Genomic DNA, 22,148 nt, shown 5'->3' on the forward strand with positions numbered 1-22,148 from the left:
AACTGATTCAATTTGAGTAGAAGGAGTTAACTAATGTAACTCATTTTTTATCAATAGTGAATTGGAAATTTCTATTTTTGAACCGAAGAGATATTTTGTTGAGATATTTAATTTAATAAAATGAGATATGCTCCCATAATTACTTTTTCTATTTAATTAAGTAGTCTTTAATTAACTAAAGACACTTTTCTTATTTAATTAAATAACTTCATTTAATTAATTAAGAATAGCTTCTCATTTAATTAAATAACTTTGTTTAATTAAATAGAAGTAAGTACTCCATTTAATTAAATAATTTCTTTTAATTATTTTAATTTTTTTTTTGAAAATAGTCAACTCAAGTCAGCCGTAGTTAAATCTGGTCAACTTTTGATCAAACTTGATCTCTAAATATGTGGATATAAGCAAATGTGAGTATGAATTCCAGCAACAATTCGATGCAAATTCTCATTCAACCTTTCAAAATGAAGAGATGAGGGTCTCTTAAATAGACTTTCCTAGAACTCATCAACGGTTGAGATCAATTTCAATCAACGGTCAAGATTAAAGGTGAAGTTATGTCATAAAGGTAGATTTCCAAATTAAAGGGAGTTAACAGATTTAATTTGAGTAAAATAAGAAGTTAACTGATTCAATTTGAATAGAAAAAGGAGTTAACTCATTTAACTCATTTTTTATCAAGAATGAACTGAAAATTTACCTTTTTGAACTGAAGAGAGATTTTGTTGAGATATTTAATTTAATAAAATGAGATATGCTCTCATAATTACTTTTTCTATTAAATTAAGTAATCTTTAATTAATTATAGACACTTTTCTTATTTAATTAAATAACTTCATTTAATTAATTAGTAATGGTTTCTCGTTTAATTAAATAACTTTGTTTAATTAATTAGAAGTAAGTACTCCATTTAATTAAATAATTTTGTTTAATTATTTCAAAATTCTTTTTGAAACTAGTCAACTCAAATCAACTGTGGTTAAATCTGGTCAACTTTTCGTCAAACTTGATCTCTGTGTATGTGAATATGAGAAAATCTGAGTATGAATTCTAACAACAATTCGATTCAAATTCTCATTCAACCTTTCAAAATGAAGAGATGAGGGTCTCTTAAATAGAGTTTTCTAGAATTCATCAACGGTTGAGATCGATTTCAATCAATGGTCAGGATTAAAGGTGAAGTTCAGTCGTAAAGGGAGATTTCCAAACTAAAGGGAGTTAATAGATTTAATTTGAGTAAAATAAGGAGTTAACTGATACAATTTGAGTAGAAAAAGGAGTTAACTGATTTAACTCATTTTTGATGAATAGTGAACTAGAAATTTCCATTTTTGAACTGAAGATAGATTTTGTTGAGATATTTAATTTAATAAAATGAGATATGCTCTCATAATTACTTTTTCTATTTAATTAAAGAATCTTTAATTAAGTAGAGACACTTTTTTTATTTAATTAAATAACTTCATTTAATTAATTAGGAATGGATTCTCATTTAATTAAATAACTTTGTTTAATTAATTAGAAGTAAGTACTCCATTTAATTAAATAATTTCGTTTAATTATTTCAAAATTCTTTTCGAAACTAGTCAACTCATGTCAACCGTGGTTAAATCTGATCAACTTTTGGTCAAACTTGATCTCTTTGTATGTGAATATGAACAAATAAGAGTATGAATTCTAGCAACAATTTGATGCAAATTCTCATTCAACCTTTCAAAATTAAGAGATGAGGGTCTCTTAAATAGACTTTAGTGGAATTCATCAACGGTTGATGTTGATTTCAATCAATGGTCAGGATTAAAGGTGAAGTTCAGTCATAAAGGAGATTTCCAAATTAAAGGGAGTTAACAGATTTAATTTGAGTAAAATAAGGAGTTAACTGATTCAATTTGAGTGGAAAAAGGAGTTAACTCATTTAACTCATTTTTGATCAATAGTGAACTGAAAATTTCTCTTTTTGAACTGAAGAGAGATTTTGTTGAGATATTTAATTTAATAAAATGAGATATGCTCTCATAATTACTTTTTATATTTAATTTATTAATGTTTAATTAATTAGAGACACTTTTCTTATTTAATTAAATAATTGCATTTAATTAATTAGGAATGGCTTCTCATTTAATTAAATAACTTTTTTTAATTAATTAGAAGTAAGTAGTCCATTTATTTAAATAATTTTATTTAAATGTTTCAAAATTCTTTTCGAAACTAGTCAACTGTGGTTAAATCTAGTCAACTTTTGATCAAACTTGATCTCTGCGTATGTGAATATGAGCAAATGTGAGTATGAATTCCAGCAACAATTCGATGCAAATTCTTATTCAACCTTTCAAAATGAAGAGATGAGGGTCTCTTAAATAGACTTTCCTGGAATTCATGAACGGTTGAGATCGATTTCAATCAACGGTCAGGATTAAAGGTGAAGTTCAATCATAAAGGGAGATTTCCAAATTAAAATGAGTTAACAGATTTAATTTGAGTAAAATAAGGAGTTAACTCATTCAATTTGAGTAGAAAAAGGAGTTAACTGATTTGACTCATTTTTTATCAATAGTGAATTAGAAATTTCTCTTTCTGAACTGAAGAGATATTTTTTTGAGATATTTAATTTAATAAAATGAGATATGCTCTCATAATTACTTTTTCTATTTAATTAAGTAATCTTTAATTAATTAGAGACACTTTTCTTATTTAATTAAATAACTTCATTTAATTAATTAAGAATGGCTTCTCATTTAATTAAATAACTTTGTTTAATTAATTAGAAGAAGTACTCCATTTAATTAAATAATTTTGTTTAATTATTTCAAAATTCTTTTCGAAACTAGTCAACTCAAGTAAACTGTGGTTAAATCTAGTCAACTTTTGGTCAAACTTGATCTCTGCGTATGTGAATATGAGCAAATGTGAGTATGAATTCTGACAACAATTCGATGCAAATTCTCATTCAACCTTTCAAAATGTAGAGATGAGGGTCTCTTAAATAGAGTTTCCTTGAATTCATCAACGGTTGAGATCAATTTCAATCAATGGTCAGAATTAAAGGTGAATTTCAGTCATAAAGGAAGATTTTCAAATTAAAGGGAGTTAACAGATTTAATTTGAGTAAAATAAGGAGTTAACTAATTCAATTTGAGTAGAAAAAAGAGTTTACTGATTTAACTCATTTTTTATCAATAGTGAACTAGAAATTTCCCTTTTTGAACTGAAGAGAGATTTTGTTGAGATATTTAATTTAATAAAATGAGATATGCTCTCATAATTACTTTTTCTATTTAATTAAATAATCTTTAATTAATTATAGACACTTTTCTTATTTAATTAAATAACTTTATTTAATTAATTAGGAATGGCTTCTCATTTAATTAAATAACTTTGTTTAATTAATTAAAGGTAAGTACTCCATTTAATTAAATAATTTTGTTTAATTATTTTAAAATTCTTTTCGAAACTAGTCAACTCAAGTCAACCATTGTTAAATTTGGTCAACTTTTGGTCAAACTTGATCTTTGCGTATGTGAATATGAGCAAATGTGAGTATGAATTCTAGCAACAATTCGATGCAAATTTTCATTCAACCTTTCAAAATGAAGAGATGAGGGTCTCTTAAATAGAGTTTAGTGGAATTTATCAACGGTTGAGATCGATTTCAATCAACGGTCAGGATTAAAGGTGAAGTTCAATCATAAAGAGAGATTTCCAAATTAAAGGGAGTTAACAAATTTAATTTGAGTAAAATAAGGAGTTAACTGATTCAATTTGAGTAGAAAAAGGAGTTAACTGGTTTAACTCATTTTTGATCAATAGTGAACTGGAAATTTCCCTTTTTGAACTGAAGAGAGATTTTATTGAGATATTTAATTTAATAAAATGAGATATGCTCTCATAATTACTTTTTCTATTTAATTAAATAATTTTTAATTAATTAGAGACACTTTTCTTATTTAATTAAATAACTTCATTTAATTAATTAGGAATGGCTTCTCATTTAATTAAATAACTTTGTTTAATTAATTAGAATTAAGTACTCTATTTAATTAAATAATTTTGTTTAATTATTTTTAAAAAAAATTTGAAACTAGTCAACTCAAGTCAACCATGGTTAAATCTGGTCAACTTTTGGTCAAACTTGATCTTTGCCTATGTGAATATGAGCAAATATGAGTATGAATTCTAGCAACAATTCGATGCAAATTCTCATTCAACCTTTCAAAATGAAGAGATGAGGGTCTCTTAAATAGACTTTTCTAGAATTCATCAATGGTTGAGATCGATTTATGTAATGCCACACAAGACATAACCGAAAGAATTTAAAACAAAACACAATTCCATAAATGCAATAATATTATTATTTTTAAATCATCTCGACATAAGTTCCATTACAAGGACTGAATCACTCTTCTACAGAAAAATTCCCTAATGAAAGAGAATATCGTCCAAATACATTTTCATGACAATAAGAGTACGCAAAGAGTTCAGAACTATAATGAAATACAATTTCATTTCTTGACACCTATGTCCAACCTAGGAACCCTAAATGCTGATTCAGAAGTAACTTCAATAAACATCCTTAGCTACTTGAATCTTGAAGTACTTGAAAACCACATAGAATGCAACATAACACAAACAGGGGCTCAGTACACACTGAGTTAAAAAGGCAAAATCCATCTGCATACATGTTAGTACCAACATATAGATATCCAAAAGCATATTTCTAATCCATCTAATATAGTGCAGACCTTATAATAATATGCAAGAATTAAACAATTACTTTTCATTGAAAAAATTAAACTTGCACTAATAATAACTCATAAATGAAACATATATATTCGGAGGTGTCATCGTTATGGCACTAAGTTTCTGCATCCAAATATGGTATGCTCATAGTCATCACATAACGGTATTCTCTATTTTACTTGTCATTAACAGAATAGAGACATGCCTTTTTTCCATACTTAACCATATAGGTTTAAGTCATAGGTAAGGCTATTTATCTTTTATGTGAAATTTACCCACCCAATTTATTTGTAAGTTATCATTGAATTAATTTATTGAATAGGATAAACCTAATTCAGCCACCTCGATATACGTTCATCACAAATATCCTTAAAAATACACATCAAACAGATATACTAAGAATGAACATGCGGCAATTATAAAATCAATTTACAACAAGATACTACATCCTTAAATCCATCTATAACACATCTTATACTGCCAAGTTCAAAGGTAAATATGGATAATTACATCAACAGGATTAAAACCTATAATATCAAGATTGCATAGATACAATTGAACTGTTGCACAACTCAACGATACTTACAAAATCTTCATACTATAGTCTTAATTCCCTGCTGACCTAATCATCTACACTTAACATCGAACTGACCAAGACAACGAATCAAAATGCACATGATATTCACATCATCAATCATGTATCAAAATCTGCCTCAATTCATATACTACTTTCATTTTATTAAGAACTGAAATTCATCTTACATAATAAAAGAATTCTGTCTTAAGCATCTAATCTCAAACAATCCAATAATGCTAATAGAACACATTATAAACATAGTAGAAACTAATTACAGCCAAATCTTAACAAGTGATCGTTAACTAAGATATGAAGATAAACAAGTGTCTATAAAAGTAACACCTCTGTTTTGACAATATGCCACCACCAAAATAACCACAGCAACATATTAAGATGTGATGTTTAAAATTGATTTAGAACATAATTCTCAATATGCAAAGTGACTTTCAAACTAGTATTAAACAAAGTTCAAACCAGTATTAAACAGTTTTATACTATTGAATTGATGCATCTACCAGCTTCTAGTTTTATCTCATGAAATCAAAACTAACCTATCAGATATAACAAAACAATACCCAAAATATAAAATCTCACAGCCATAGAACTTGTGTCAAAAACAACCTCTAAAGTGAATAAAGAGAAACAGGAAGAAGTAGGGTTAGGCACAACACCCTCCCCCACTAGGGTTCGACTTTCTCCTAGAAGTCAGCAAATAAATGTGAATGAACAATTCTCATCATTTCAATATCCTCCCAGGTAGCAGATGTTTCATCATTGGGGTCCCATAAGACTTTTACCTGCCTTATTTCTCTTCCTCTTAAACTCATAGTTCTGCTTTGCGTGATCAACACTGGTTCCAGCATGACCTGCCCATCCAAAATCTGCAAATGTTTCCAATCCAGCACGTGAGCAATGTCAGGAATATACTTACACAAAACTGAAATATGAAAAACATTATGAATGCATGAAAGATTCGGTGGCAAGGCAAGTTTGTAGGCAACAGGTCCAATCTGTTCCAGAATTTCAAACGGACCAACAAGTCGTGGTGCTAACTTGGACCCCTTTCCATAATGAATCGGACTCTTACGCGGCCTAATCAGGAGAAACACTTTATCACCAACTAAGAATTGATGGTCGATTCTATGCTTATCAGAATATTTCTTATGCCTATCCTGAGCAGTAATAAGGTGCTCTCTGATCCTCTTAACCTGCTGCTCCAAATCTAACAACATTTCAAGTCCTAGAAGAGTCCTATCCTCCAAATTGTCCCAGCTGAGAGGTGTCCTACAAGGTCTTCCATACAATGCTTGAAATGGTGCCATACCTATGGAGTTGTGATATCCATTGTTATATGTGAACTCTACCAAGTGTAGATACTCCTCCCATTTATTTTGTCTATCCATTACGTACATCCTAAGCATGTCTTCCAGAATCTGGTTGACACGTTCAGTTTGTTCGTCCGTCTAAGGGTGATAGGCTGAACTAAAATTCAGCTGAGAACCTAACTCTCACTGCATAGATTTCCAAAGAGATGAAGTAAACACTGGATCCCTATCAGAAATAATCTTTTTAGGAATTTCGTGTAACTTAACTATCTGTTCCATATAAACTTTTGCAATTGTTGCTGCATTATAGGATGATCTAACTGGAACAAAATGAGAAACCTTAGATAAACAGTCCACAACCACCATGATAGCATCATGCCTTCGAGATGTCATAGGTAATCCAATAATAAAATCTATCGAAATGGTGTCCCATTTCCATTCTGGAATGCTATGTGGCTGCAATAAACCTGCTATGTCTCTTTTCATTCCAGGCCAATAATAATGTTGCTTAAGGTCCGCATGCATTTTCTTGACACCCAGATGAGCCGAATATGGTGCCTTGTGTGCTTCAACCATAATAAGATCTCTCAAATCCCCTAGCTCAAGAACGCACACATTCCCTTTATACAATAGCAAACCTTCAGGATTCACTGAATACCCCTCAAAATGTCCCTCCAAGACGCTGCCACTGTCCATAACAGCCTTAACATCTTGAAACCAATGATCTAAGGAAAGGTTCTGTAAGATCCTATCCTTAAGATCCACTGAAAGAATCAAAGAAGATAGTTCATGTTGCCTTCTGCTAAGAGTATCAACAACCACGTTCTCCTTCCCTTGCACATATTTAATCTCGAAGTCGTATTCACACAGGAATTCCATCCATCTTCGCTGCCTAACGTTGAGGTTTGGTTGTGTGAAAAGATACTGAAGACTTTGATGATTAGTATGTAACTCAAAATGTTGACCTAGAAGAAAATGTCGCCACTTGGTCAAAGCATGCATAATCGCAGCAAGTTCGAGATCATGAGTTGGATAATTCACCTCATGACTCTTCAGCTTTCTAGACTCAAAAGCTATGACACGTCCCTCTTGCATTAAAACTGCCCCTATGCCATCCAAAGATGCATCAGTGCAAACCACAAACTCCTTAGCTGAATCAGGGACCGCTAGAACTGGTGCGCTGGTCAAACATTCCTTCAGTTTCTAAAATGCTGCCTCACACTCAACTGTCCACACAAATTTCTTCCCTTTTCTCTGAAGAGATGTGATAGGATGCGCTATACTGGAGAAATTTACAAATCTTTGGTAATAGCTTGCTAAGCCCATGAAACTTTGAACCTCAGATACATTCGTAGGTGCTGGCCAATCAACAATAGCCCGAATTTTGGATGGATCTACCAAGATTCCATCTCCTGAAATAATATGCCCTAAGTAACAAAAATCCAATTTGAAGAATTCACACTTTTCAGGATTGGCATACAATTTTTTCCTACGAAGACATTCCAAAACCTACTCTAAATGCTGCTTGTGCTCCTCAACAGTGTTGGAATAAACCAAAATGTCATCTAGAAAAACCACCACGAACTTGTCAAGATAAGTTCTTAACACACCATTCATCAGACTCATGAACAAAGAAGGTGCATTAGTTAACCCAAAAGGTACCACTGTGAACTCGAAGTGTCCATACCTGGTGCGAAAAGCTATTTTATGGATATCAGCTTCCTGGATTCTAAGCTGATGATATCCAAATTTCAGATCAATCTTTGAAAAGATTCGGGCACCTTTGATCTGGTCAAACAAATCATCAATTTGAGTCAAAGGATACCTATTCTTAATAGTGGCTTTGTTCAACTGTCCATAATCGATACAAAGCCTTAAAGAACCATCTTTCTTCTTGACAAAGATCACCAGAGCACCCCAAGGTGAAACACTAGGATGAATCAAACCTCTTTCCAAAAGCTCCTCCAACTGAAATTTAAGTTCAACCAGCTCTTGAGCTATCATTCTATAAGGAGTCTTGGAAATTGGTTCCGTTCCTGGCACTAAATCGATCCGAAAATCAATTTCTCTCTTCGGAGGTATCCCAGGAATCTCCTTAACAAAAAAATCTGAAAAGTTCTGCAAAACTGGATGATCGAGAGAAGAACTCTTAACTACGAAATCTTCTAAGTTGTTTACCGAAATGGCAAACAAACTATAGCCTTTCCGAGCACACCTTATCAATTGATTGGCAGAAATTGTCCGCAAAGAGATAGGTCTCTTGATTCCTGTGATAACTCTGGCTGATCCAGAATCATCTACACAATAGATTGACTTATCTTTGCAATCCAAAACAGCTTGATGTTGTTCTAACCAATCCATACCCAAAACTATGTCATACGACCCTAAAGGTATAACCTTAAGGTTCACTGAAGTTGAGAAAAATTTCATACAAATCTTACAGTCAGGAGAAATAATATCAACGTTTACCTTGGACCCTGACGCTAACTCCACTTGCCATCTATTCCTTGCCTTAACCATAGGTATATCACAATGTGCAACTAAACCAGAAGAAATGAATGAGTCTGTAGCTCTTGAGTTGAATAAGATAGAAACTTTCATACCTCGAGTATTACCTTGAGCTTCTATAACCGAGTTCTGGTGTTCGGCCTGCTTCTGATCTAAAGTTGCAAAGATACGATGGTTCCTAGCAGAATCACCAACTGTCGCTTCAGACCTAAATGGCTTAGGTCCAACCTTCGACCTATCCCAATTAGGACACTGAGACTGATAATGCCCTAGCCGTCTACAATGGAAACACTCAACAGATTTCTTGAATCCTGAGTTTTGACCAGAAGGATTAGGAAATGGCTTGCTACTCTGCACACTTTGAGGTGGTTGAGATGTTTTAGGCTATTCTAAAACCTTGGAATTCTTATTGAACTTCCTCTTCTTGAATCTTCCACCTAAAAATCCAGTTTTTGAACTACTTTGTGGAGGCTTCTGATTCTTACTGACATTAGGAGTAGGTGGATTCATGCTGGTTTTATAAGTAGCCCCATGATAACTAGACTACATCTCTATCAACTTTGCTCGCTTTGAGCCTTCTTGCATAGTCAAAGGTCGGAAAGTTCTCACTTCCTCCCCAATTTTGGGCATAAGCCCTCTGATGAAATGCTATATCATTGCCTTATCATTTTCAGCCCACCCAAAAAACTTCTTAAGTTTGAAGAACCTTCGTTCGTAAGCTTCCACTGTAGAGCCAATCTGCATGATTTGAAAGAACTCCTCAGCACGGGCCTAACGCCAATATTCAGACATTAATCTCTCCTTGAAGAGCTCAACAAAAAGTTCCCATTTGACCAGGGAGATATCAATGCGAAGCTTTTCCAACTCCTGTTCCCACCACAAGGAACCAAATCCTCTCAAATGCATAACTGTCCATCTGACATTCATGTTACTCAAGTAACGATGTAAGACAAAACATTGCTCAATATTTAGCAGCCAAGCTTCCGCCGCTGTACCCTATTCTGTACCATAGAACAATGGTGCTTTCATCTTGGAAAGGTCCTTGAGCTGAGCTCTTGCCATTGGATCTTATTCTATAGGAAGATTAATGCCCTGCACAAGAGGTCTCCTATCATTTGCTCCCCCACTAGGAATCTACCTAATTATTTTGGTTGTTACCAAACCCATCATTCTGATCAAACTGATCATCTCCAGCATCATTCTAGTTAAAGGGAGTTAACAGATTTAATTTGAGTAAATTAAGGAGTTAACTGATTCAATTTGAGTAGAAAAAGGACTTAACTGATTTAACTCATTTTTTATCAATAGTGAACTAGAAATTTCTCTTTTTGAACTGAAGAGAGATTTTTTTGAGATATTTAATTTAATAAAATGACATATGCTCTCATAATAACTTTTTCTATTTAATTAAGTAATCTTTAATTAATTAGAGACACTTTTCTTATTTAATTAAATAACTTCATTTAATTAATTAGGAATGGCTTCTCATTTAATTAAATAACTTTTTTAATTAATTAGAAGTAAGTACTCCATTTAATTAAATAATTTCGTTTAATTATTTCAAAATTCTTTTCGAAACTAGTCAACTCAAGTCAATCGTAGTTAAATCTGGTCAACTTTTGGTCAAACTTGATCTCTGCATATGTGAATATGAGAAAATGTGAGTATGAATTCCACCAACAATTCGATGCAAATTCTCATTCAACCTTTCAAAATGAAGAGATGAGGGTCTCTTAAATAGGCTTTCCTGGAATTCATCAACGGTTGAGATCGATTTCAATCAACGGTCAGGATTAAAGGTGAAGTTCAGTCATAAAGGGAGATTTCTAAATTAAAGGGAGATTTAATTTGAGTAAAATAAGGAGATAACTGATTCAATTTGAGTAGAAAAAGGAGTTAACTAATTTAACTCATTTTTGATCAATAGTGAACTGAAAATTTTCCTTTTTGAATTGGGGAGAGATTTTGTTGAGATATTTAATTTAATAAAATGAGATATGCTCTCATAATTACTTTTTCTATTTAATTAAGTAATCTTTAATTAATTCGAGACACTTTTCTTATTTAATTAAAAATTTTCATTTAATTAATTAGGAATGACTTCTTATTTAATAAAATAACTTTGTTTAATTAATTAGAAGTAAGTACTCCATTTAATTAAATAATTTCATTTAATTATTTCAAAATTCTTTTCAAAACAAGTCAACTTGAGTCAACTATGGTTAAATCTAGTCAACTTTTGGTCAAACTTGATCTCTGCTTATGTGAATATGAGAAAATGTGAGTATGAATTCCATAAACAATTCGATGCAAATTCTCATTCAACCTTTCAAAATGAAGAGATGAGGGCCTCTTAAATAGACTTTCCTTGAACTCATCAATGGTTGAGATTGATTTCAATCAACGGTCAGAATTAAAGGTGAAGTTCAGTCATAAAGGGAGATTTCCAAATTAAAGGGAGTTAACAGATTTAATTTGAGTAAAATAAGGAGTTAACTGATTCAATTTGAGTAGAAAAACGAGTTAACTGATTTAACTCATTTTTGTTCAATAGTGAATTGGAAATTTTTTTTTTTTAACTGAAGAGAAATTTTGTTGAAATATTTAATTTAATAAAATGAGATATGCTCTCATAATTACTTTTTCTATTTAATTAAGTAATCTTTAATTAATTAGAGACACTTTTCTTATTTAATTAAGTAACTTCATTTAATTAATTAGGAATGGCTTCTCATTTAATTAAATAACTTTGTTTAATTAATTAGAAGTAAGTACTCTATTTAATTAAATAATTTTGTTTAATTATTTCAAAATTCTTTTCGAAACTAGTCAACTCAAGTCAGCCGTGGTTAAATTTGGTCAACTTTTCGTCAAACTTGATCTCTGTGTATCTGAATATGAGCAAATGTGAGTATGAATTCCAGCAACAATTCGATGCAAATTCTCATTCAACCTTTCAAAATGAAGAGATGAGGGTCTCTTAAATAGAGTTTTCTTGAATTCATCAACGGTTGAGATCGATTTCAATCAACGGTTAGGATTAAAGTTGAAGTTCAGTCATAAAGGGAGATTTCCAAATTAAAGGGAGTTAACAGATTTAATTTGAGTAAAATAAGGAGTTAACTGATTCAATTTGAGTAGAAAAAAGAGTTAACTAATTTAACTCATTTTTGATCAATAGTGAACTGAAAATTTCCCTTTTTGAACTGAAGAGAGATTTTGTTGAGATATTTAATTTAATAAAATGAGATATGCTCTCATAATTAATTTTTCTATTTAATTAAGTAATATTTAATTAATTAGAGACACTTTTCTTATTTAATTAAATAAATTTATTTAATTAATTAGGAATGGTTTTTCATTTAATTAAATAGCTTTGTTTAATTAATTAGAAGTAAGTACTCCATTTAATTAAATAATTTCATTTAATTATTTAAAAATTCTTTTCGAAACTAGTCAACTCAAGTCAATCGTGGTTAAATCTAGTGAACTTTTGGTCAAACTTGATGTTTGCATATGTGAATATGAGCAAATGTGAGTATGAATTCCAGCAACAATTCGATCCAAATTCTCATTCAACCTTTCAAAATTAAGAGATGAGAGTCTCTTAAATAGACTTTCCTGGAATTCATCAATGCTTGAGATCGATTTCAATCAGCGATCAAGTTTAAAGGTGAAGTTCAGTCATAAAGGGAGATTTTCAAATTAAATGGAGTTAACAAATTTAATTTGAGTAAAATAAGGAGTTAACTGATTCAATTTGAGTAGAAAAAAGAGTTAACTAATTTAACTCATTTTTGATCAATAGTGAATTGGAAATTTCCCTTTTTGAACTGAAGAGAGATTTTGTTGAGATATTTAAATTAATAAAATGAGATATGCTCTCATAATTACTTTTTCTATTTAATTAAGTAATCTTTAATTAATTAGACACTTTTCTTATTTAATTAAATAACTTAGATTAATTAATTAGGAATGGCTTGTCATTTAATTAAATAACTTTGTTTAATTAATTAGAAGTAAGTACTCCATTTAAATAAATGGATTCGTTTAATTATTTCAAAATTATTTTTGAAACTAGTCAACTGTACTTAAATTTGGTCAACTTTTCGTCAAACTTGATCTCTGCGTATGTGAATATGAACAAATGTGAGTATGAATTCTAGCAACAATTCGATGCAAGTTCTCATTCAACCTTTCAAAATGAAGAGATGAGGGTCTCTTAAATAGAGTTTTCTTGAATTCATCAACGGTTGAGATCGAGTTCAATGAACGGTGAGTATTAAAGTTGAAGTTCAGCCATAAAGGGAGATTTCCAAATTAAAGGGAGTTAACAGATTTAATTTGAGTAAAATAAGGAGTTAACTGACTCAATTTGAGTAGAAAAAGGAGTTAATTGATTTAACTCATTTTTCATCAATAGTGAACTGAAAATTTCCCTTTTTGAACTGAAGAGAGATTTTGTTGAGATATTTAATTTAATAAACTGTGATATGCTCTCATAATTACTTATTCTATTTAATTAAGTAATCTTTAATTAATTAGAGACAATTTTGTTATTTAATTAAATAACTTCAGTTAATTAATTAAGAATGACTTCTCATTTAATAAAATAACTTTGTTTAATTAATTAGAAGTAACTACTCCATTTAATTAAATAATTTCATTTAATTATTTTAAAATTCTTTTCAAAACTACTCAGCTCAAGTCAACCATAGTTAAATTTGGTCAACTTTTGGTCAAACTTGATCTTTGCATATGTGAATATAAGCAAATGTGAGTATGAATTCTAGCAACAATTCGATGCAAGTTCTCATTCAACCTTTCAAAATGAAGAGATGAGGGTCTCTTAAATAGAGTTTTCTTGAATTCATCAACGGTTGAGATCGAGTTCAATGAACGGTCAGTATTAAAGTTGAAGTTCAGTGAAAAAGGGAGATTTCCAAATTAAAGAGAGTTAACAGATTTAATTTGAGTAAAATAAGGAGTTAACTGATTCAATTTGAGTAGAAAAAAGAGTTAATTGATTTAACTCATTTTTTATCAATAGTGAACTTGAAATTTCCCTTTTTGAACTGAAGAGAGATTTTGTTGAGATATTTAATTTAATAAAATGAGATATGGTCTCATAATTACTTTTTCTATTTAATTAAATAATCTTTAATTAATTAAACACTTTTCTTATTTAATTAAATAACTTCATTTAATTAATTAGGAATGACTTCTCATTTAATTAAATAACTTTGTTTAATTAATTAGAAGTAAGTACTCTATTTAATTAAATAATTTCATTTAATTATTAATAAAAAAATTTTGAAACTATTCAACTCAAGTCAACCATGGTTAAATCTAGTCAACTTTTGGTCAAACTTGATTTTTGCGTATGTGAATATTAGCAAATGTGAGTATGAATTCTAGCAACAATTCGATGCAAATTTTCATTCAACCTTTCGAAATGAACAGATGAGGGTCTCTTAAATAGACTTTTCTGGAATTTATCAACGTTTGAGATCGATTTCAATCGACGGTCAGGATTAAAGGTGTAGTTCAGTCATAAAAGGAGATTTCCAAATTAAAAGGAGTTAACAGATTTAATTTGAGTAAAATAAGGAGTTAACTGATTCAATTTGAGTAGAAAAAAGAGTTGACTGATTTAACTAATTTTTGATCAATAGTGAACTGGAAATTTCTCTTTTTGAACTGAAGAGAGATTTTGTTGAGAGATTTAATTTAATAAAATGAGAAATGCTCTCATAATTACTTTTTCTATTTAATTAAGTAATCTTTAATTAATTAGAGACACTTTTCTTATTGAATTAAATAACTTCATTTAATTAATTAGGAATGGCCTCTCATTTAATTAAATAACTTTGTTTAATTAATTAGACGTAAGTACTCCATTTTATTAAATAATTTCGTTTAATTATTTCAAAATTCTATTCAAAACTAGTCAACTCAAGTCAACCGTGGTTAAATCTGGTCAACTTTTGATCAAACTTGATCTTTGCGTATGTGAATATGAGCAAATGTGAGTATGAATTCCAGCAACAATTCGATGCAAATTCTCATTCAACCTTTCAAAATGAAGAGATGAGGGTCTCTTAAATAGACATTCTTTGAATTCACCAATGGTTGAGATCAATTTCAATCAGCGGTCATGATTAAATGTGAAGTTCAGTCATAAAGGGAGATTTCCAAATTAAAGAGAGTAAACAGATTTAATTTGAGTAAAATAAGGAGTTAACTGAATCAATTTGAGTAGAAAAAGGAGTTAACCGATTTAAGTTATTTTTGACCAATAGTGAACTGAAAATTTCCCTTTTTGAACTGAAGAGAGATTTTATTGAGATATTTAATTTAACAAAATGAGATATGCTCACATAATTACTTTTTCTATTTAATTAAATAATCTTTAATTAATTAAAGACACTTTTCTTATTTAATTAAATAACTTCATTTAATTAATTAGGAATGGCTTCTCATTTAATTGAATAACTTTGTTTAATTAATTAGAAGTAAGTACTCCATTTAATTAAATAAATTCGTTTAATTATTTCAAAAAAAAATTTGAAACTAGTCGGCTCATGTCGACCGTGGTTAAATCTGGTCAACTTTTGGTCAAACTTGATCTTTGCGTATGTGAATATGAGAAAATGTGAGTATGAATTCCAGCAAAAATTAGATCCAAATTTTCATTCAACCTTTCAAAATGACGAGATGACGGTCTCTTAAATAGACTTTCCTAAACTTCATCAACTGTTGAGATCGATTTCAATCAGCGGTCAAGATTAAAGGTGAAGTTCAATCATAACGGGAGATTTTCAAATTAAAGGGAGTTAATAGATTTAATTTGAGTAAAATAAAAAGTTAACTGATTCAATTTGAGTAGAAAAAAGAGTTAATTGATTTAACTCATTTTTTATTAATAGTGAACTGGAAATTTCCCTTTTTGAACTGAAGAGAGATTTTGTTGAGATATTTAATTTAATAAAACGAGATATGCTCTCATAATTAGTTTTTCTATTTAATTAAACAATCTTTAATTAATTAGAGGCACTTTTCTTATTTAATTAAATAACTTCATTTAATTAATAAGGAATGGCTTCTCATTTAATTAAATAACTTTGTTTAATTAATTAGAAGTAAGTACTCCATTTAATTAAATAATTTCGTTTAATTATTTCAAAATTCTTTTCAAAACTAGTCAACTCAAGTCAACCATGGTTAAATCTGGTCAACTTTTGGTCAAACTTGATCTTTGCGTATGTGAATATGAGCAAATGTGAGTATGAATTCCAGCAACAATTGGATGCAAATTCTCATTCAACCTCTCAAAATGAAGAGATGAGGGTCTCTTAAATAGACTTTTCCAGAATTAATCAACGGTTGAGATCGATTTCAATCAGCGGTCAGAATTAAAGGTGAAGTTCAGTCATAAAGGGAGATTTCCTAATTAAAGGGAGTTAACATAGTTAATTTGAATAAAATAAGGAGTTAACTGATTTAACTTATTTTTTATCAATAGTGAACTGAAAATTTCCCTTTTTGAACTGAAGAGAGATTTTGTTGAGATATTTAATTTAACAAAATGAGATATGCTCTCATAATTACTTTTTCTATTTAATTAAGTAATCTTTAATTAATGAGAGACATTTTTCTTATTTAATTAAATAACTTCATTTAATTAATTAGGAATGCCTTCTCATTTAATTAAATTACTTTGTTTAATTAATTAGAATTAAGTACTCCATTTAATTAAGTAATTTTGTTTAATCATTTCAAAAAAAAATTCGAAACTAGTCAACTCAAGTTAACCGTGGTTTAATCTATTCAACTTTTGGTCAAACTTGATCCTTGCATATGTGAATATGAGCAAATATGAGTATGAATTCCAGCAACAATTCGATGCAAATTCTCATTCAATCCTTCAAAATGAAGTGATGAGGGTCTCTTAAATAGACTTTCTTGGAATTCATCAACGGTTGAGATCGATTTCAATTAGCGGTCAGGATTAAAGGTGAAATTCAGTCATAAAGGGAGATTTCCAAATTAAAGGGAGTTAACAGATTTAATTTGAGTAAAATAAGGAGTTAACTTATTCAATTTGATTAGAAAAAGGAGTTAACTGATTTAACTCATTTTTGATCAATAGTGAAATAGAAATTTCTCTTTTTGAACTGAAGACAGATCTTGTTGAGATATTTAATTTAATAAAATGAGATATGCTCTCATAATTACTTTTTCTATTTAATTAAGTAATCTTTAATTAATTAGAGACATTTTTCTTATTTAATTAAATAACTTCATTTAATTAATTAGGAATGGCTTCTCATTTAATTAAATAACTTTATTTGATTAATTAGAAGTTGTACTCCATTTAATTAAATAAATTCGTTGAATTATTTCAAAATTCTTTTCGAAACTAGTCAACTCAAGTCAACTGTAGTTAAATCTGGTCAACTTTTCGTCAAACTTGATCTCTACATATGTGAATATGAGCAAATGTGAGTATGAATTTTAGCAACAATTCGATGCAAGTTCGCATTCAACCTTTCAAAATGAAGAGATGAGGGTCTCTTAAATAGAGTTTTCTTGAATTCATCAACAGTTGAGATCGATTTCAATTAACGGTCAGGATTAAAGTTGAAGTTCAGTCATAAAGGGAAATTTCCAAATTAAAGGGAGTTAATAGATTTAATTTTAGTAAAATAAGGAGTTAACTAGTTCAATTTTAGTAGAAAAAGAAGTTAACTTATTTAACTCATTTTTGATCAATAGTGAACTGAAAATTTCCCTTTTTCAACTGAATAGAGATTTTTTTGAGATATTTAATTCAATAAAATGAGATATGCTCTCATAATTACTTTTTCTATTTAATTAAGTAATCTTTAATTAATTAGAGACATTCTTCTTATTTAATTAAATAACTTCAATTAATTAATTAGGAATAGCTTCTCATTTAATGAAATAGCTTTGTTTAATTAATTAGAAGTAAGTACTCCATTTAATTAAATAATTTTATTTAATTATTTAAATTTTTTTTTCGAAACTAAGCAACTCAAGTCAATCGTGGTTAAATCTGGTCAACTTTTGATCAAACTTGATCTTCGCGTATGTGAATATGAGGAAATGTGAGTATAAATTCCAACAACAATTCGCTGCAAATTCTCATTCAACCTTTCAAAATGAAGAGATGAGGGTCTCTTAAATAGACTTTCCTAGAATTCATCAATGGTTGAGATCGATTTCAATCAGCGGTCAGGATTAAAGGTGAATTTCAGTCATAAAGGGAGATTTCCAAATTAAAGGGAGTTAACAGATTTAATTTGAGTAAAATAAGAAGTTAACTGATTCAATTTGAGTAGAAAAAGGAGTTAACTGATTTAACTCATTTTTCATCAACAGTGAACTAAAAATTTCCCTTTTTGAACTGATGAAAGATTTTGTTGAGATATTTAATTTAATAAAATGAGATATGCTCTATAATTACTTTTTCTATTTAATTAAGTAATCTTTAATTAATTAGAGACACTTTTCTTATTTAATTAAATAACTTCATTAAACTAATTAGGAATGGCTTCTCATTTAATTAAATAACTTTGTTTAATTAATTAGAAGTAAGTACTCCATTTAATTAAGAAATTTCATTTAATCATTTCAAATTTTTTTTTGAAACTAGTCAGTTCAAATCAACCGTGGTTAAATCTGGGCAACTTTTGGTCAAACTTGATCTTTGCGTATGTGAATATGAGCAAATGTCTGTATGAATTCCAGAAACAATTCGATGCAAATTCTCATTCAACCTTTCAAAATGAAGAGATCAGGGTCTCTTTAATAGACTTTCCTACAATTCATCAACAGTTGAGATCGATTTCAATCAGCGATCAGGATTAAAGGTGAAGTTCAGTCAGAAACGAAGATTTGCAAATTAAAGGGAGTTAACTGATTTAATTCATTTTTGATCAATAGTGAACTAGAAATTTCCCTTTTTGAACTAATGAGAGATTTTGTTGAGATATTTAATTCAATAAAATGAGATATGCTCTCATAATTACTTTTTCTATTTATTCAAATAATCTTCAATTAATTAGAGACACTTTTCTTATTTAATTAAATAACTTCATTTAATTAATTAGGAATGACATCTCATTTAATTAAATAACTTTGTTTAATTAATTAGATGTAAGTTCTCCATTTAATTAAATAATTTGGTTTAATTATTTCAAAATTCTTTTCGAAATTAGTCAACTCAACTTAACCTTGGTTAAATCTGGTCAACTTTTGGTCAAACTTGATCTTTGCGTATGTGAATATGAGCAAATGTGAGTATGAATTTCAGCAACAATTCGATGCAAATTCTCATTCAACCTTTCAAAATGAAGAGATGAATGTCTCTTAAATAGACTTTCTTGAAATTCATCAACGGTTGAAATCGATTTGAATCAGCAGTCAGGATTAAAGGTGAAGTTCAGTCATAAAGGGAGATTTCCAAATTAAAGGGAGTTAATAGATTTAATTTCAGTAAAATAAGGAGTTAACTGATTCAATTTCAGTAGAAAAAGGAGTTAACTGGTTTAACTCATTTTTTATCAATAGTGAACTGGCAATTTCTTTTTTTGAACTGAAGAGAAATTTTGTTGAGATATTTAATTTAATAAAATGAGATGTGCTCTCATAATTACTTTTTCTATTTAATTAAATAATCTTTAATTAATTAGAGACAATTTTCTTATTTAATTAAATAACTTCATTTAATTAATTAGGAATGGCTTCTCATTTAATTAAACAACTTTGTTTAATTAATTAGAAGTAAGTAATCCATTGAATTAAATAATTTTGTTCAATTATTTCAAAATTTGTTTCGAAACTAGTCAACTCAAGTCAACCGTGGTTAAATCTGGTAGACTTTTGGTCAAACTTGATCTTTGCGTATGTGAATATGAGCAAATGTGAGTATGAATTCTAGCAACAATTCGATGCAAATTCTCATTCAACCTTTCAAAATGAAAAGATGAGGGTCTATAAAATAGACTTTCTTAAAATTCATCAACGGTTGAGATCGATTTCAATCAGCGGTCAGGATTAAAGGTGAAGTTCAGTCATAAAGGGAGATTTCCAAATTAAAAAGAGTTAACAGATTTAATTTGAGTAAAATAAGGAGTTAACTGATTCAATTTGAGTAGAAAAAAAGAGTTAATCTATTTAACTCATTTTTTATCAATAGTGAACTGGAAATTTCTCTTTTTGAATTGAAGAGAGATTTTGTTGAGATATTTAATTTAATAAAATGAGATATGCTCTCATAATTACTTTTTCTATTTAATTAAATAATTTTTAATTAATTCAAGACACTTTTCTTATTTAATCAAATAACTTCATTTAATTAATTAGGAATGGCTTCTCATTTAATTAAATAACTTTGTTTAATTGATTAGAAGTAAGTACTCCATTTAATTAAGTAATTTCGTTTAGCTATTTTAAAATTATTTTTTAAACTAGTCAACTCAAGTCAACTGTGGTTAAATCTGGTCAACTTTTGGTCAAACTTGATCTTTCCGTATGTGAATATGAGCAAATGTGAGTAGGAATTCTAGCAATAATTTGATGCTAATTCTCATCCAACCTTTCAAAATGAAGAGATGAGGGTCTCTTAAATAGACTTTCCTAGAATTCATTAACGATTGAGATCGATTTCAATCAATGGTCAAGATTAAAGGTGAAGTTCAGTCATAAAGGGAGATTTCCAAATTAAAAGGAGTTAATAGATTTAATTTGAGTAAAATAAGGAGTTAACTGATTCAATTTGAGTAGAAAAAGGAGTTAACTGATTTAACTCATTTTTTATCAATAGTGAATTAAAAATTTCTCTTTTTGAATTGAAAAGAGATTTTGTTGAGATATTTCATTTATTAAATGAGATATGCTCTCATAATTACTTTTTCTATTTAATTAAATAATCTTTAATTCATTAGAGGCACTTTTCTTATTTAATTAAATAACTTCATTTTATTAATTAGGAATGGCTTCTCATTTAATTAAATAACTTTGTTTAAGTAATTAGAAGTAAGTACTCCATTTAATTAAATAATTTCATTTAATTATTTTAAAATTCTTTTCGAAACTAGTCAACTCAAGTAAACCCTAGTTAAATCATGTCAATTTTTGGTCAAACTTAATTTTTGCCTATGTGAATATGAGCAAATGTGAGTATGAATTCTAGCAACAATTCGATGCAAATTCTCATTCAACAATTTAAAATGAAGAGATGAGAGTCTCTTAAATAGACTTTCCTAGAATTCATCAACGATTGAGATCGATTTCAATCAACGGTCAGGATTAAAGGTGAAGTTCAGTGATAAAGGGAGATTTTCAAATTAAAAGGAGTTAATAGATTTAATTTGAGTAAAATAAAGAGTTAACTGATTCAATTTGAGTAGAAAGAAGAGTTAATTGATTTAACTCATTTTTTATTAATAGTGAATTGGAAATTTCCCTTTTTGAACTGAAGAGAGATTTTGTTGAGATATTTAATTTAATAAAATGAGATATGCTCTCATAATTAGTTTTTCTATTTAATTAAACAATCTATAATTAATTAGAGGCACTTTTCTTATTTAATTAAATAACTTCATTTAATTAATAAGGAATGGCTTCTAATTTAATTAATTATAAGTAAGTACTCCATTTAATTAAATAATTTCATTTAATTATTTCAAAAAAAATTTCGAAACTAGTCAACTCAAGTCAATCGTGGTTAAATCTAGTCAAATTTTTGTCAAACTTAATGTTTGCGTATGTGAATATGAGAAAATGTGAGTATGAATTCCAACAACAATTCGATGCAAATTCTCATTCAATTCATAATGAAGAGATGAGGGTCTCTTAAATAGACTTTCCTAGAATTCATTAACGGTTGAGATTGATTTCAATCAACGGTTAGGATTAAAGGTGAAGTTCAGTCATAAAGGGAGATTTCCATATTAAAGGGAGTTAACAGATTT

Source organism: Cupressus sempervirens, chromosome 9, assembly GCF_028749045.1.
Source record: "Cupressus sempervirens isolate cs-2001-9-10 chromosome 9, ASM2874904v1, whole genome shotgun sequence".
Lineage (NCBI taxonomy): Eukaryota > Viridiplantae > Streptophyta > Pinopsida > Cupressales > Cupressaceae > Cupressus > Cupressus sempervirens.